Raw genomic sequence first — 14,846 nt, 5'->3', positions numbered from 1 at the left:
CTGCAGGCTGGCACTGTTCTCCACTGCAGAGTTGACAGCTTGTTGGAGGAGGGAGGCACGAGGTGGGGGTGGGGGGCGATTTCCTCTCCCGACTGCTTGCTCTGGCTCACCCGCAGCCCCGTGCACACAGGGGCCGATGTCTGGAACGGCCTCACTGGCTTGTAGGAATGCTGGGTCCCGGGGACTGCCACTGTGCAATTTGAGGACTTAAACATATGTAGATGCTTTGTCTATACTTTTAAAGAAAGATCCAAATCCCTGCAAAAACGCATCATCCTACATCATTTGTTTATTCTTGTGCCTACCGCAATCAAGCCCTAAGCTGTCGGAAGGGAGAAAATAAATAATAGGAAAACCCAGATGACCAGATCCGAAGTCGTCCCGGCTGTGAGATGCCCCCAGTCGGGGGCCGAGACGGCAGGTGGGGGCGTGCGGGTCTCCCTGGGGCACAGTGGTTAGGGCACATCTATAGAGTCACGTTGCCCGAGTTCAAATCCCATCTCTTTGCTTCCCAGAGATGTGACTGTGAGTAAATAAGCCCTGATGAGTCAGAATCCTCACGGGTGGAAAGGGGTGATGGTAACTCACAGGTTACCGCAAGACTTGCGTGAAATACTGTGGGTTTGAAGCACCTGCCGTGCTGTAGCCACAGGCACCGCCTTTCTTCGTGACTGCTCGGCACAGTCGATGAACGCCCCGTTAGCCGAGGTCGAGAGTTTTTTATTCCCACGTGGAAAACAGAGTTTGCCTTGAGGGGGGCGGGGGGAGGATGGGGGAGGCGTGTGGAACAGAACAGCTGTCCACCGGCGTTGGAGGCTCGGCCTCTCATTTTGTTCGCGTATCTGTCTCAGGCGGTGTTCCCGAAAGCAGACCCTGAGATGAGAACGCAGGTAGAAGTGACTTATTAGGGGGAGATTCTTCAGCGAATGTCTCCTCCTGGAAACACTGGGAGGAGAGTGGGGAAGCGGGGCGACGCAGTGAGCAGGCAACACCGAGCCCGAGGGCAAGTCCGGCTCCATCCCGCCGGGGACAGCGCGTGTTCCACTACGGAGTGTCTCCGTCAGGGACAAAGCTGTCCTTGGTCAAGGTGGCCCCAAGAGGATGCCCTGCACTCGGCAAAGTAGGCTTGGCAACCCGAGACCCGTCTTCAGGTGCCGGAGGTGCTGGGGCACGCAGACAGGGTAAGGGCACCGGAGGGGCTTGGGCAGAGCCCCAACGGCAGCTCGTACAACATCCAAAGGCGACTGGGTGCCAGGGACTGGCTCATGCAGAGCAAACTCCCGACTGACGGCACCTCTCCAGGGAAGGATAGAACGAGCAGGCCCTCTAGGCTCCTGTGTCCAAGGGTCAGCCCGTGTCCTCCAGGGAGGAGAGGCTGCCACAGACAGACCACAAACAGACAGACCGCAGGGTGAGGGTGCGCTCGGCGGGAGGGCTGGCTGCACTTGGTAATGGCTGGGTCCTGGGGCTCCGGTGGTGATGAGGCAAGGAGGGGTGCCCGTGGGTCAGGACCCGACTTTGTTTTGACAGTGCTGGAAACAAACTCTCCCGGCCTTGCCTGAAGCAGTGGGGGCGGGGAGGGGGGTGGTAAGAAGCCTTCTGTACTTGGAAGTCAGAAGGAGTCAGGTTCAAATCCCAACTCTTCATGCACCAGCTGTGCAACCTTGGGCAGAGCTCCTGGTCTCTCTGAGCTTCATCACTCAAGACCAGGCTGAAATCACTGTCACCCCACTCCTTGTGGGGTGGTTTCAGACCCAGTGTCCCAGACCACCTCCTTACGGAGCAAGAGATCACTACTCTATCCAAGGGGACTGTCACTTGCGAAGAATGAGTGACAATCATTACTGCCTGTGCCTTCCTCGGGGCTAGCTTCCCCTATTCTGAGGCTCATCTTCCCCTCCTTTTTGAGGAAAGGGGGTTTGTCTCCAGCCACTCCTTACATGAGACCTCCTGAAGGCCTATCTGTCACTCCCAGCCAGGCTGCTGTCCCCTCTCCTCAGCCGGCCCTTTCTCTCACTCCACTGCTAGCCAGCCCCCTGCCTTCATTCCTCCAAGTGTCACCACCAGGATGCTGCTGTGTGGCATGCAGTTTCACTCAAGGCTCGAGAGAACGGAAGGGGGATTATGACAGAACACACAACAGACGATTTTCAGGGCCATCCTGGGGATCCCAAGCTTGAATGCCCCTAGCCCTTCCCGCCCTCGGGAGCTCCTGCTGGCCCTTGGTCTCCCCAGGACTCCCCTCGTCCTCCTGCTGAACCCCTCCTTTCGGAGCCTCCCCAGGGCACTCTCAGCCTGCCACCTCGCTGGCTGTCCCAGGGCAGGTCTCAGGCCCTGAGACCCAGTCCTGTGGCCACGCGGCTCCCCGCTGTGCTGTCTTTGCCCTGTCCTCCTGGTGCGGCCCAGGGGCCGCAGGCTTCTCAACCGTAAACAAACAAAAAGAGAAATCTCCTCCCAGTTTTCGTTTCGTTCTTGTTTTTAAACAAAGATGCAACACAGCCCAAGAGCCAAGACGGGCTTTTTCCCAAGAAGTCTGGCCCCATGGCAGCCTGGTTTTAGCAAGAGCAATTCCTTCCTGCCCCCTGATGGTTGCTGCCACCCTCGTTTGCCTGCTTCCGTGGCCCCCTGCTCCCAAAGTCCCACTGCTCTCCCCAACCCCCCTCGTCTTCCTCTAGCCTTTCCATTCCTCCAATCAAATCAAGTCTGGGCTGGAGCCCTCCTGCCCCTTTAAGGTGACTTGGCATTTCTCTGCGTGGCTCCATTTTGCTGGCTTTATGGTTTAACTGGCAGACTGACGTCTCATTTCCTTATTTCTGAATTCTTTCAGGCACATCTCTCTGGTGTCTCCCCCATTCACCCCCGCCCCCATGGGTGCCCGCTGTGATCAGCCCCACACTCCCCATTTCCACCGCCCTCCTGTTTTCAGATGCAGCCCCTAGGCTTTGCCCCAACACCTGCAAGTCCTTGGGATACTTTGAGGTATTCTAAACCGTTTTTATTACAATAAGAATGCATGTTCCTTGCAGAATAAAAAGAAAATACAGATAAGCAGATCTAAAAATCAGTGTTAATCCTCCATGAGAAATAGCATCTGCTAACATTTTGATAAATCTTCTCCCAATTCAGTTTCCACGAATACTCATGCGTCCCAAGATTCTCTTGGTGGCAGGTAACAGAAATTCAACTCGAACCCCTTGTCATGAGGTGAATTGTGTCTCTGCCCCACCAATTCAGAGACCCCAGTAGCTGAGAACATGCCTATATTTGAAGACAGGGCCACTGAAAAGGTGATTCCAGTTAGGTAAGGTCACTGGAGTGGGCCCTAATCCAAGATGCCCGGTGTCCTTATAAGAAGAGCTTAGGACACGGAAGGGAGAGAGGAGAGAGGCCTCAGAGGAAAGCAGCCCTGCTGCCCCCTTGGCCTCAAACTTCTGGCCTCTGGAGCTGTGAGGAAGTACGTTTCTGTCGTTTCAGCCGCTCAGCCTGTGGTGCTTTGCTGTGGCGCCCCGGGGCAGGCGAATGCCCCCCCCCCCCCCCCGGAACTGGCTGTGGCCCAGAGGGGAAGTTGTTTGAAGGATCGTACAGCTGCAGGGAGAGCAGAGTGACTCTGGGGCTCAGGCAGCCCACGCGGGACCCCCGGAGTCAGGGGGACTCGCCAACCACCAGGAGCTCACCGTCCACGTGCCGTCCATCACTTCCAGCCCTGCTTCTCCCTGGCTTTGTCCTCCCTCCTGGCAGGAAACGGCTTCCCCCCCAAGAGGGATGGGCCTTTTGTCTCACTGCTAGTTTGCAGAAGCCCAGTGCTGGGGTTTGATTGGCTCGGCTTCGGTCATCGTCCACTCCACGGCCGGTTACAGGGACACAACAGCTAACCTGTTGAGCAACGACTCTGCATCGGTCACTGTGCTAAAGTCCCCGTTCATTCCACCCTTTATCGTGCTAAGCTTGGGGGGTTATTACTCTTCTTACCACTTTCCAGACCAGGGCCCTGAGTCCTGCAGCCGTCAGGGAACCGGCCAGGTCACTGCCATTGCTGGGTCTTGCGGCGGGGGGGGGGGGTGGTCCCTGAAGACAGCCAGGAGGCCCCGTCGAAACCAAGCGGGTCTCTGCAGCCCCCCTTCTTCCCCAGTCCCCGGGTCTGGCCACACGCTTCGAGGGTGGTCCACCACACGGCCAGCTGGCCCACCGACGGGTGCCTTCCAAGGTTCTGAAGAACAGCAGTTCCGTTTTTCACTTGACGGTCACGGAGCCAGCGCAGATTGAGGCCAGCCGCGTGGCATCCTCGGCTGCTCTGCCGTGTGCTGCACCACGGCTGGGGCCCGAGTCCCCCCTGGGCTCTCCGGGCAGGAGTCTGCAGGGGATGCGGTGGGCTTGTTTCGCTCCCCTCCTTTCTCTCCCTCTTTCTTCTACGGCTGCCGCAGACCAGGGCACGCGCTCAGAGGCAGCTGCCTGCGCCCATCAAGCCTGAGACCCGGGCCCTCCCGGGACCCTTCAGCACACACTGTCGGAAAGGACACTACCCACAAGGCCACGCGGGCTTCCTTTGTTGGGCCGGCTGGGGCGAGGGGCATGGGTCTAGCCTTAGGAACCTGTCCGGTGACCCAGCATCTCAGGGATTAAATGGGCTTTTTTCGGAGGTCATCCCCCAGGATGGAAGATTGCCCCCCCACGGCGGGAAGATTGCCGTGTTCGCGCTTCCAGGTCTAGCCCAGGGGGGTTGACGGCCGCTCAGGGCTGTCCAGGAGAGCAGGACCGCCCCCCCAGCACTTCGACGCCACGTTCTGGTCCCACCAGTTGTGATCCGTCCCCACAGGAATCGCTCCTGTCACGATGCGGAGGAGCCGGGCCGGGGCTGGAGTGAGGAAAGTGAGGCATTCGCCTTAGTGCAAAACTTACGAGGCGCCAAAAAACTCAGGAGTCGAGAGAGATAATATTGTCATGCAATATTAAAAAAAAATCTCATCAGTAGAGTATGGCCTCAAGGCTGTGTGCCCGCTTTAATAAATACAGTTTTATTAGGGTGCTCTGGACTTACCCATCCTGCAGTACTTTGCGGCTGTAATGTTAGAGTCTGCCAAGGATGATGAACTTCCCTGAGACACCCCTGACTTTGATACTGTATCAGTCAGGATTGTGCAGGGAAACAGAACCAACAGGACGTATATACATGGAGAGAGAGAAGGAGAGAGAGAGAGAGAGAGGAGAGCAGAGATTTTGTTTTAAGTAATCGGCTCGCACAATTGTGGAGGCCTGACAGGTCCAAAAGTCGCAAGAAAAGCTGGCGGGCTGGAGGCCCAGGGGAGGGTTGCAGTTCCAGTCTAAAGGCGGTCTGCTAACAGAACACCCCTTTCTTCTGGGGAAGTCAGCCTTTTCTAGAAAGGCCTTCACCTGATTGGATGAGGCCCACCCACATTCTGAAGGGTAGTCTGCTTTACACAAAGTCTACTGATTTAAATGGTTATCTCATCTACACCTAGAATAATGTTTCATCAAATATCTGGGCACCATGGTCTAGCCAAATTGACACATAAAATTAACCATTACAAGTGCCTTCTATTATTATTCAGTCCATGATTGCCACTTTACTTTCTCTGTGCATACATTCTTTTTCTCCAAAGCAAGGGAAGAAAAACCTCCATTTGCAGAGAAGTGACTGTTTTATTACCTCTTTGCATGTTCTGGCATTTTCTAGAATAGTACTTTGCACAAAACAGCACATGTTTGTTATTTGATGAGTAGCTATTAATTTGGCTACTTTTTGGCCTCAACTTAATTTTTTTTTTTTGTCAAAAATTTACAAGATCTTAGGAAGAAACTGGTTACTTTTCAAATCCAAGAACAAAATAGTCCAGATACAAATCTCATAAAAAATAATCCTTTCAAGTATATGTTCTCCTGTTCTTCCAAAGCATGGCTTAAAATCAGTTTCCAGTTCTCCTTTGAAGAAACTCTGTCCATGAGGAATCAAAAGCCCAGGCAGTCTTTGTGGGATGCAGGAACTATTCCTCTTACGATTTCTTTCTCAAAATCTTAATCCCAATAATAATGAAAATGATTTATCAGATGAAGACAGAAATTAATCCTGCCTGAACGACTTGATGTTATCATATTTAATTTCAAATTTAATTACTTGGGTATTTAATTACAAAACAGTTAATTACTTCATTGTAATTATGTGTCTCTTTAAAGTAGAAAGAGGCAACAAAGTCCCTGATAAGGGGCCACCCTGAGGCATGGCCGTTTTCTGGTTTATCTCCAACACGTATCAGCCCTGCTTCCGGATTTTCCTGTTGCTCTAGCTTCTCTGTCCCGTCCCTTGAATTTCTCACTTCCTATCAGTTCTTGGTCTCTTCTTATGCTTCTAGAACCAGCATCCAGTGCCATGTTCTGCTGCTCCAATGATTTCTACAAGCAGAGCTTCCAAAGCCTTGTTGTTGGACAAGATCACTTTATTTTTAAGAAATTTTTTTTTAATGTTTATTTTTGAGACAGAGACAGAATGCTAGTGGGTTAGGGGCGGAGAGAGAGGGAGACAGAATCGGAAGCAGGCTCCAGGCTCCGAGCTGTCAGCACAGAGCCCGACGCGGGGCTTGAACCCACCAACCGTGAGATCGTGACCTGGGCCGAAGTCAGATGCTCAACCGACTGAGCCGCCCGGGCGCCCCGGACAAGATCACTTTAAACAGCACCAGCCTACTCACCTCAGAGCCAAGAGCTTGTGTGGTACTTGTGAGCCTCAGGATTCTAAGGGTCACCCTGCTCACCGGAATGGGGCAGACATCATCCGGTCACGGTGATTGCTGGCCCTCACTCTGCTGCCAGACTGTGGGGTTTGCAGCTTCAGCCCTTTGGCATGAGGGGTCCTACGGAGGATGCCAACATGCCTGGCGTGGTGGGGTTGTCTGGGGGCTCAAGGAAGGGCTCTTTGCCTGTTGACCGGAAGCGGTTTAACATTTTCACAACTGCTACTCCTTTACCAGTACCTCTGGGCTCAGCCTTCTCGCTGGCCCTTGCGGGGCAGGGAGGATAAGAAGGTGCATGACACAAGCCGAGTGTCACACGTGTGCCAGGGACGGCGGGGAACTAGAGGACCATGCCCCACATCAAGGAAGCAGCCTGGTGATGATCGCAGCGGGCAATTTTTATTTTTTTTCAAGAGAAGCCCAGAGTCAGATTTTTATGAGAAAATTTCAGATTTTAAAATATTGGAAGCCAACTCAAGTTGGTTTTTTTTTTTTTTTCCAAATTCCGGGGGGTCAACTAAAAATAACGTAGGGCTGGAGTTGACTCACGGGAGGCCCCCTCTCCTGCTTGAAGTCACTGCCTCTCCATCCAAAATGGGGGTTCTATTTTCCATCTTCTGTGTAAAAGTGAGCATGGACTTCTGACTTTCACGTATGATAGAGAAAGCTGGGGACACATCACTCCCCCCCCTTACAAGAAGAACAGACTGAACGTTGTACAAGTTAACAACTTCTCCGGATCCCCCGGGACAGACGAAGCCACCAGCTAAATATCTAATCCCAAATCGGAAGAGAGCCGGTCACCTCCAAGGAACTTGCTTACTAGAACAGATGTCACCAGATGCCACACTAGTAAGAAAAGGACCTCCGATTTGCTAAAGACCAAGGGTGGGAACAGGGAGCTCCTGAGAGCCACAGACACAGGGAGTTTGCCCCACCTTCGGGCTTTCCCCCACCGACCCAGCAAGCACTCATAGGAAGGCGAGGAGCACAGCGAGAGTCCTGAGCTGCTGCGGGGAGGGCAAGCAGTCCTTCTTCCCGGTGGAACGGCATCAAGCCGATGTGGGAAGGACGGCCCGCTCTTCTGCCCTCAGAGCATCCTCTGCAGCTGGGAGGAGAACAGAAAAGGCCTCCACCCGAGGACAAGGCGCAAGTGCATCCTGGACCCAGACTATGAAATGCCTCCTACGGCTGGGGGCGGTATGGAGCAAGAAGAAGGACTCACTCCTGCGGCACGGGGACACCACGCCTGCGCAAGACTGAGTGTGAATCACTCCACCCACCTGCCATGACTAGGGCAGCGAGTGTCAAGGTAACAAGTGGTAGCATCTATTGCTAGGAGAGGGGTGAGCGCCTGGAGAGACATCCTCTCTGAGGGGCAATTGCAAAGGGCCTGAAGCAGAGGGTGGGGCAGATGTTGAGAGAAACCTCTGGAAACAATTCAAATGTCCAAGGGGGGATGGATAAACAAGCCATGGTGCGTTGTACAACAGAACACTACCGAGTTACTGGTACACTCGGTAACAGGGATGCATCTCACAGGGGTTATGCTAGTTCCTACACACGGCGGGGCTCCACGTATATGACATTCCTGCAAAAGCACATCTCTAGGGGGTGACAGAGCTGGTCTTTATTGTAACCGTGCTAGGGTCTCCATGAGCCTACTTTCCGCAAGACTTGCAGGATCGTGCGCGACAGAGGGAGAGTTTCACCCTGTGTAAAAGATTCCTCAATAAAATAGATGGGAAAAAATGAGGAGCATGACATTATCAGATCAAGCGTCAACCCATTTCTTTGGACCATGTTGGTTTTCTTTTTCTTTTTAAGTTTTTATTTATTTTTTTTTCAACTTTTTTTTTTTTTATTTATTTTTGGGACAGAGAGAGACAGAGCACGAACAGGGGAGGGGCAGAGAGAGAGGGAGACACAGAGTCGGAAACAGGCTCCAGGCTCCGAGCCATCAGCCCAGAGCCTGACGCGGGGCTCGAACTCCCGGACCGCGAGATCGTGACCTGGCTGAAGTCGGACGCTTAACCGACTGCGCCACCCAGGCGCCCCTTAAGTTTTTATTTAAATTCCAGTTAGTTGATATACAGTGCTATATTAGTCTCAGGAGTACCATTTAGTGATTCATCACTTCCTTCCAACACCACACTGGTGCTCATCACAAGTGCCCCCTCAATCCCCATCACCTAGTTCACCCATCCCCCACCCGCCTCCCTTCTGGTAAGGATCAGGTTGTTCTCTAGAGTTAAGAGTCTGTTTCTTGGTTCTCTCTCTCTCTCTGTTCCCCTATGCTCATTTGTTTTGTTTCTTCAATTCCTCACATGAGTGAAATCATATGTATTTGTCTTTCTCTGACTGACTGACTTCACTTAGCATAATTCTCTCCAGATCCATCTTTTATTTTCAGTAGCCATGCTGCCCTGAGAAAGGTAAAACGGTGGCAAAGGACAAGCACATGCGTTGGTCAGCCGGCCTGCTTTTAACTGTAAATGTCAGGAACTCAACTCCATCTAGCTTAGATCCAAAGGGTGATTTGATGAGAGGACTGCATCTGTTTCAGACTGGCAGCCTGGGTGCCCGGGGTGATGGGGACCAGGGACTCCTCCTGTCCCTCAACTCCTTCTCCCCTGGAGTACGTTCTCTCTCACGGCACGCGGACTTCTGAACATGGCCGCCAGTAGCTCCCAGCCTCATGTTTCGCAGCCTTCCCAACAAGGAGGAGCTGCATCCCTTATTCTAATTCCAGTTCAAAAATCCCAGGAAGCACTCTGATTGGCTCCACCGAGGCCAGCCAACAGCGGCCAAGGGAGAGACATCCTGGGATTGTTACCTTCCATTCCACATGGTTGGAGTGGGGAACAGATGCTTCCCCCAGAAGGTAGAATGCTAAGCAGACAAAATATTGTCTCTTGTGGCTCATCACCATCTTATGCACTACATTTTCTTTGTTGTTCTCCAAAAGAGGTTGGAGTTCCCCTTCTCGCTCCCCTTCATTTCAGTTTTGTGGGCCTGCTCTGGACCGAGAGGCGGAGGAATGAAACGAGTTAGACACAGTCCTTGCCCTCAAAAACCCGCAGCCCAGGCTAAGGGGGAACCCAACAAATAGCCAGCTCGTTAGAAAATCCAGCAAGGAGCACAACGGGAGGGGCCGCAACCGAGCCCGGGGGCTGAGACCGGGTTTCCTACAAGAAGTGACTCCAGGGCAATTTGAAGGTTTTGAAAGGGGAAGGGCATTTCAAACGGAAGTGTACGTCCCAGTCCCAGGTGAGGCCAAAGGAGCTGCTCTCACAAGTGCTGGATTGTGAATCCCTCAATGGGGCATGTCAGGTCTTTTATGGTCAGGATGCCATGCTTGGCTTTGTAAATACGCACTTTATAGTTTTCAGAACACTTACAAATCCTTTTTCCCCCTCTTCAGCAGCCTTATCCAACAGTACCAAAAATCGGGAAAGAAGAACAAAACAAAGAACGGAGAAAAGGCTGGATAGCTTTGCGGCAACAGAGCTCAGCCCACGCCCCCCCTCTCACCGCAGCCCACGTATGGGACGGGCCTGCAGGTAGGTTGATTGCTCCAAGGTTGGGGGTTTGTACGATGTGTGTGGTGGAAACAGAAAGCGGCCAGGACCCTCCCAGTCACTAAGGAAAACCTCACAGGACACAGACTGGGCAGGGAAAGTGGATGAGGAACTGTAAAGGCAAAAAGGGGGAAGGGATCAAAGAATGAGAGTCCGAATGAAGTTCAGGAGGCAGAACACGGGGAATAAGGGCGCAAAGGGTTGGAAGGGTGAAGTGTGAAGCCTGAGATCAAAAGATTTCTTTTTTCAATGTTTATTTATTTTGAAAGAGAGAGAGCAGGGAAGGGCAGAGAGAGAAGGAGAAAGAGAACCCCAGGCAGGCTCTGAGCTGTGAGCACGGAGCCCAACGTGGGGCTTGAACTCGTGAACCGCGAGACCACGCCCTGAGCCCAAACCGAGAGTCAGCCACGTAACCGACTGAGCCACCCAGGAGCCCCATGAGATTAAACGATTTCTGAGGTTGTGTAATTCCAGGAGGTGGTGAGCTCCACGGTATGCAGCCATCCATGGTTTGCCGGAAGGCGAGGTGACGAAGCGGTTATTGGAGTTATTGGAAGAGGTCAAAGATGGACATCAAAGCTGAAGCCATGAAGTCTACGGAGGGGCTTGGAGTGGAGAAGAAAAACAAGTGGCAGGCGCCCAAGTGTTTAGGGAAAGAGAGGGAGTGTGATCAGAAGGTTGTGGAAGGTGGCCACCGGGAGAGGAGGGGGAGGTAGGGACCAATGACAGGACTGTCAAGAAGGGCGTTTGCGTGGGAATGGGAGAACAGCGTCCGGGAGCAGCCTGAGAGGCAGTGGGAGGCAGGCTTTGCTCCCCTGGGCAGCAGGCGAGACAGAAGAGCAGGAGACCAAATGAGCAGCACACGCTCGGGAAGTACACGGCACAGCCTTGGCCGGGGCTGAAGGGGCCGGAGAACATTCACCAGATTCTGCCTGAATATGCAGATTAGCTCAGCGTCCGTCGAGGCGCAGCCTTGTGCGGCTTTCCACGTAGGAGATGGTGTCGGATGATGATCATCTTCTCAATTGAAGACTCACACGCTCATTCTAGTATGTGTTATGAATACGTATATGACCAGCTTGTCATCCTAGAGAATTCACAAATAACTGTGCTTAGCGTAAGAGTTCGGTTTAAAATCGGGTCAATTTAAAGAAAGCTATCAATGGGGAGCCTGGGTGGCTCCGTCGGCTAAGCATCTGACTCTTGAGTTCAGCTCAGGTCACGATCTCACAGTCTGTGAGTTCGAGCCCTGCATAGGGCTCTGTGCTAACATCGCAGAGCCTGCTTGGGATTCTCTCTCTCTCTGCCCCTCCCCTGCTTGTGCGTGCCCGCTCTCTCCTCTCTCTCTCTCTCTCTCTCTCTCTCTTTCTCTCAAATAAATAAACATTAAAAACATGAAAGAAAGGTATCACCTAAATAATAAAAACAGATGGTGCGCAGGTCAGGGGCAAAGTGTGAAGGCAGCGTGCAAAGGCCCCAAATGTGGGAAACCCTGGATTTGCCTCATTTACTCTGCACAACTGTGTATCAGGAAAGCCCTAGGGCTGACCACTGGGACACACCATAGCTCCAACTCACACTTGGAAAAGCAGTCCCAGGTCTCCGTGCCGTGGAGGGTTGCCGCAGTTGCGCACAGGTTCCGAGCCTGGAACGGAGCAGAGAGAATCCTGGGCATGCTGAGGAAAGCCTCTTTCCCAAGTGACCCATCATGTGCTTTTTATACTGGGACATCTTGGAGGTCATCTTAGCCTGATTTCAGCCCCGTTTCTTCTAGAATACGTAAAAAGGAAAAATCACCCTCTCTGTATCAGACGCCTCACGCGCTGCCTCGTTCTCTCAAGGGGCCACCACCATGCCCAGCCTCTGCCATGAGGGCTTCCGGGAGGCGACTACGTTCTACCCACCTGAGGCCTCCGCGTGGGTCTCCGGTTGCTCCCATGACTTCAAGACTCAGAGGACCTATCATGCTGGCTATTTCCTGGGATCTGGCTTCCCCAGTGGCTCCCGAAGGACTCGGGCGATATAACCCAGAAGCGCAGGGAACTTAACTCCCTGTGTAGAGAACTTGACCAGTGAAGTTCTCTCCATTCCACCATAATGGACTCTTTCAAGGCCTGGGATTTCCGAAAAATCTGTTCAGAGACATCCCGCGCAGCAAGATGACCAGCCTCTCGAGGTAGGGCTGGGACTGTACCTTCGGATAAAGCAGTAGTGTTTAAGCCTGCCTCAGGCCATCTATTCAAGGGAGTCCAGGCTATCCGGAACCAGACGGGGATTCTTCCTCCCCGCCCCCCCCTTCTCATAACCTTTTAAAAAGTCAATTTCAAAAGTGTGGTGGCCTACTCTCCTCACCGCCAAAGACTGCCCAGAGGAGCAGAGGGTTCACTGGCAGAGGCTGGGAGGCGGACAGCCTACTTGGGTAAAGGGGCTCCTAGCAGCCACTATGCTTCTGCACATGCTCGGCAGAAGGTGCCCACCTGCTAGACAGCCCAGAGCCACGAAATGGGCTCGGAGCTGGCAGCTGAACACGACGGAGCCGAGGGGAGAACAGCGGCCGTGAAAGCCACGCGGGCTTGCCCCCGTGGGGTTCCGGCTTGCCCCTGCTCGCTAGGCTGAGGGCTGGCTGGAGGCCCCTGAGATCTTCCCATCTGGTGGGGGATGGGAAGCACCTCTCCCAGTGAGAACTTTGAGCTGGACTGTGATTGAATTCTTGGATTAGACTAACATTTTTATTGGATTAGGCTGGCCTTTGCTGGAGGGGACTGAATTCAGTCTTCCTGCTGCCAAGTGGGAATGAGACCTCATTAAAGAAAGTACATGCAATTATTATTATTTTTTAAGTGCATTTGTACTCTCCCAGGCCCCACTTTAATTTGGCCAGGAGCCCTGTCCTTGAGTGTGAGGCCCTAAGGAGAGTCAACCAGACTCCGGCACTTGGACAAATAGGGTTTATGTCTGTGGCTAGAATAACAAGGCCTGGGGTAAATTACCAAGATGTGGTGTGATGGCTGAACCTCGTCTACACGCGAAGCCAGCTGTGTGCTCCTGACCACAGAGGTCTTGGAAAGGAATGAAACATCAGCACTTCGACTTCGTTTTTGAATTTTCTTTTAACGTTTATTTATTTTTGAGAGAGAGAGAGAGACAGAGTGCGAGTAGGGGAGGGGCAGAGGGAGAGGGAGACGCAGAATATAAAGCAGGCTCCAGGCTCTGAGCTGTCAGCACAGAGACCCACACGGGGCTCGAACTCACACACCGCAAGATCACGGACTGAGCCGAAGTCGGACGCTTAACCGACTGAGCCACCCAGGTGCCCCTCGACTACGTTTTTAATATGCTTTATTATGTATAGCCATTGTGAACACAGTTCCAATATCAGTTTGCTGGTGGTCATATAAGAGGGGGGGGGGGGGGGGGGGGTGTGGGTGTGTGCGTGTCTGTGTGTATAGTGTGATGGCTAAGAGCTCAGGCTCGATGACCATCAGATCTGGATTGAGACCCAGTGTTACCCTCAGCAGAGGTGAAGATCTACTCATCAGCAGTGTGAGCTTAGGAACTGTTAACCCATCTAAGGCATGGCTTTCTCATCCAGAAAGTGGCGGTGATCACATCAACCTCGCCAGACCGCTGTGAAAAGCCAAGCCGCAGCCATCGTGCACTGCCTTCGCCATTCCCGCCCCCCAGGTTCTCTGCCACTGGCCAAGCGGCTTGGCCCACGGAAGGCCCTGGCAAAAGCAGAGAGCTCCAAGGAAGAGGCCCGGGGACTCTCCTCGCTTGGGCGTCCTGTCTCCGTCTACAGCGGGACCCATTGGCACCTCAGCTCTCAGTGAGGCCCGGTTCCCTTCTTTAACCTTTTTGGGCCTCAGTGCTAACAGCTGCCGCTGGGGCTCCTCTGGGGGGCCGCCGTCAGCAGGTTTCAGGGCTCCATTTACCCTGTCCCGGGGATCTGCGATCGGCCCCCTCATCAAGTCTTGTCAAAGGAGACCACCAGGGAGGATTCTTTTTCTCACCTAACCTGGGGTGATACTCTCCTGGATTATTATGATCCACTCCTGGCTGACTGTTTCTTAAACACGTTTTAAAAATCGAAATGATTTGTCTTAGAGGAATATTATGTCTCCATGTCATTGTGAACCCGATATGCTGGTTGTCACCTTTCTAACACACATTAAAATAAATCCATGACTTGAAAAAAGAAACGTGCTTGCTGTGTCCCACCTAAAATCACCTCTGGTACCCCCGTGCTCTGTCGAGCCCCTTTGCACAGGACTGAGTCGCTGTGGAGTGAAGCTCTCTGCTCAGAACACATGCTTTCTTTCCCAATGCCGTCCTTGAAATTAGGAACCACGCTGCCACATGGCAGCAGCTGCGGATGGGGCACAGGCACGCCGTGCAGGAACGTCTTCCTTCTTAGACCGTCTATACTTTTCTCATGAAACAGGACTTATTATCCTGTTGCTAATAAAGAATGGGTGCCCCCTGTCGTGACAGCTCTTTTCACGAGAAACATCTTCTCTCCCCT

The 14,846-nt window shown here is 52.9% G+C and overlaps 1 long non-coding RNA gene across 1 annotated transcript; it reads left to right on the top strand.

Moving 5' to 3' along the window:
• Positions 1 to 799: 799 nt before the first annotated feature.
• Positions 800 to 14,546, top strand: LOC116738303. Its single transcript, XR_004344064.1, has 3 exons — positions 800 to 890; positions 10,168 to 10,306; positions 13,917 to 14,546. It is a non-coding gene; the product is annotated as an uncharacterized LOC116738303 (long non-coding RNA).
• The last annotated feature ends 300 nt before the right edge of the window (positions 14,547 to 14,846 follow it).

The sequence above is a fragment of the Lynx canadensis genome, chromosome C2, assembly GCF_007474595.2.
Source record: "Lynx canadensis isolate LIC74 chromosome C2, mLynCan4.pri.v2, whole genome shotgun sequence".
Classification (NCBI taxonomy): domain Eukaryota; kingdom Metazoa; phylum Chordata; class Mammalia; order Carnivora; family Felidae; genus Lynx; species Lynx canadensis.
Note: the sequence above shows the minus strand (reverse complement) of the source record. Positions and strands in the feature narration are given on the sequence as shown.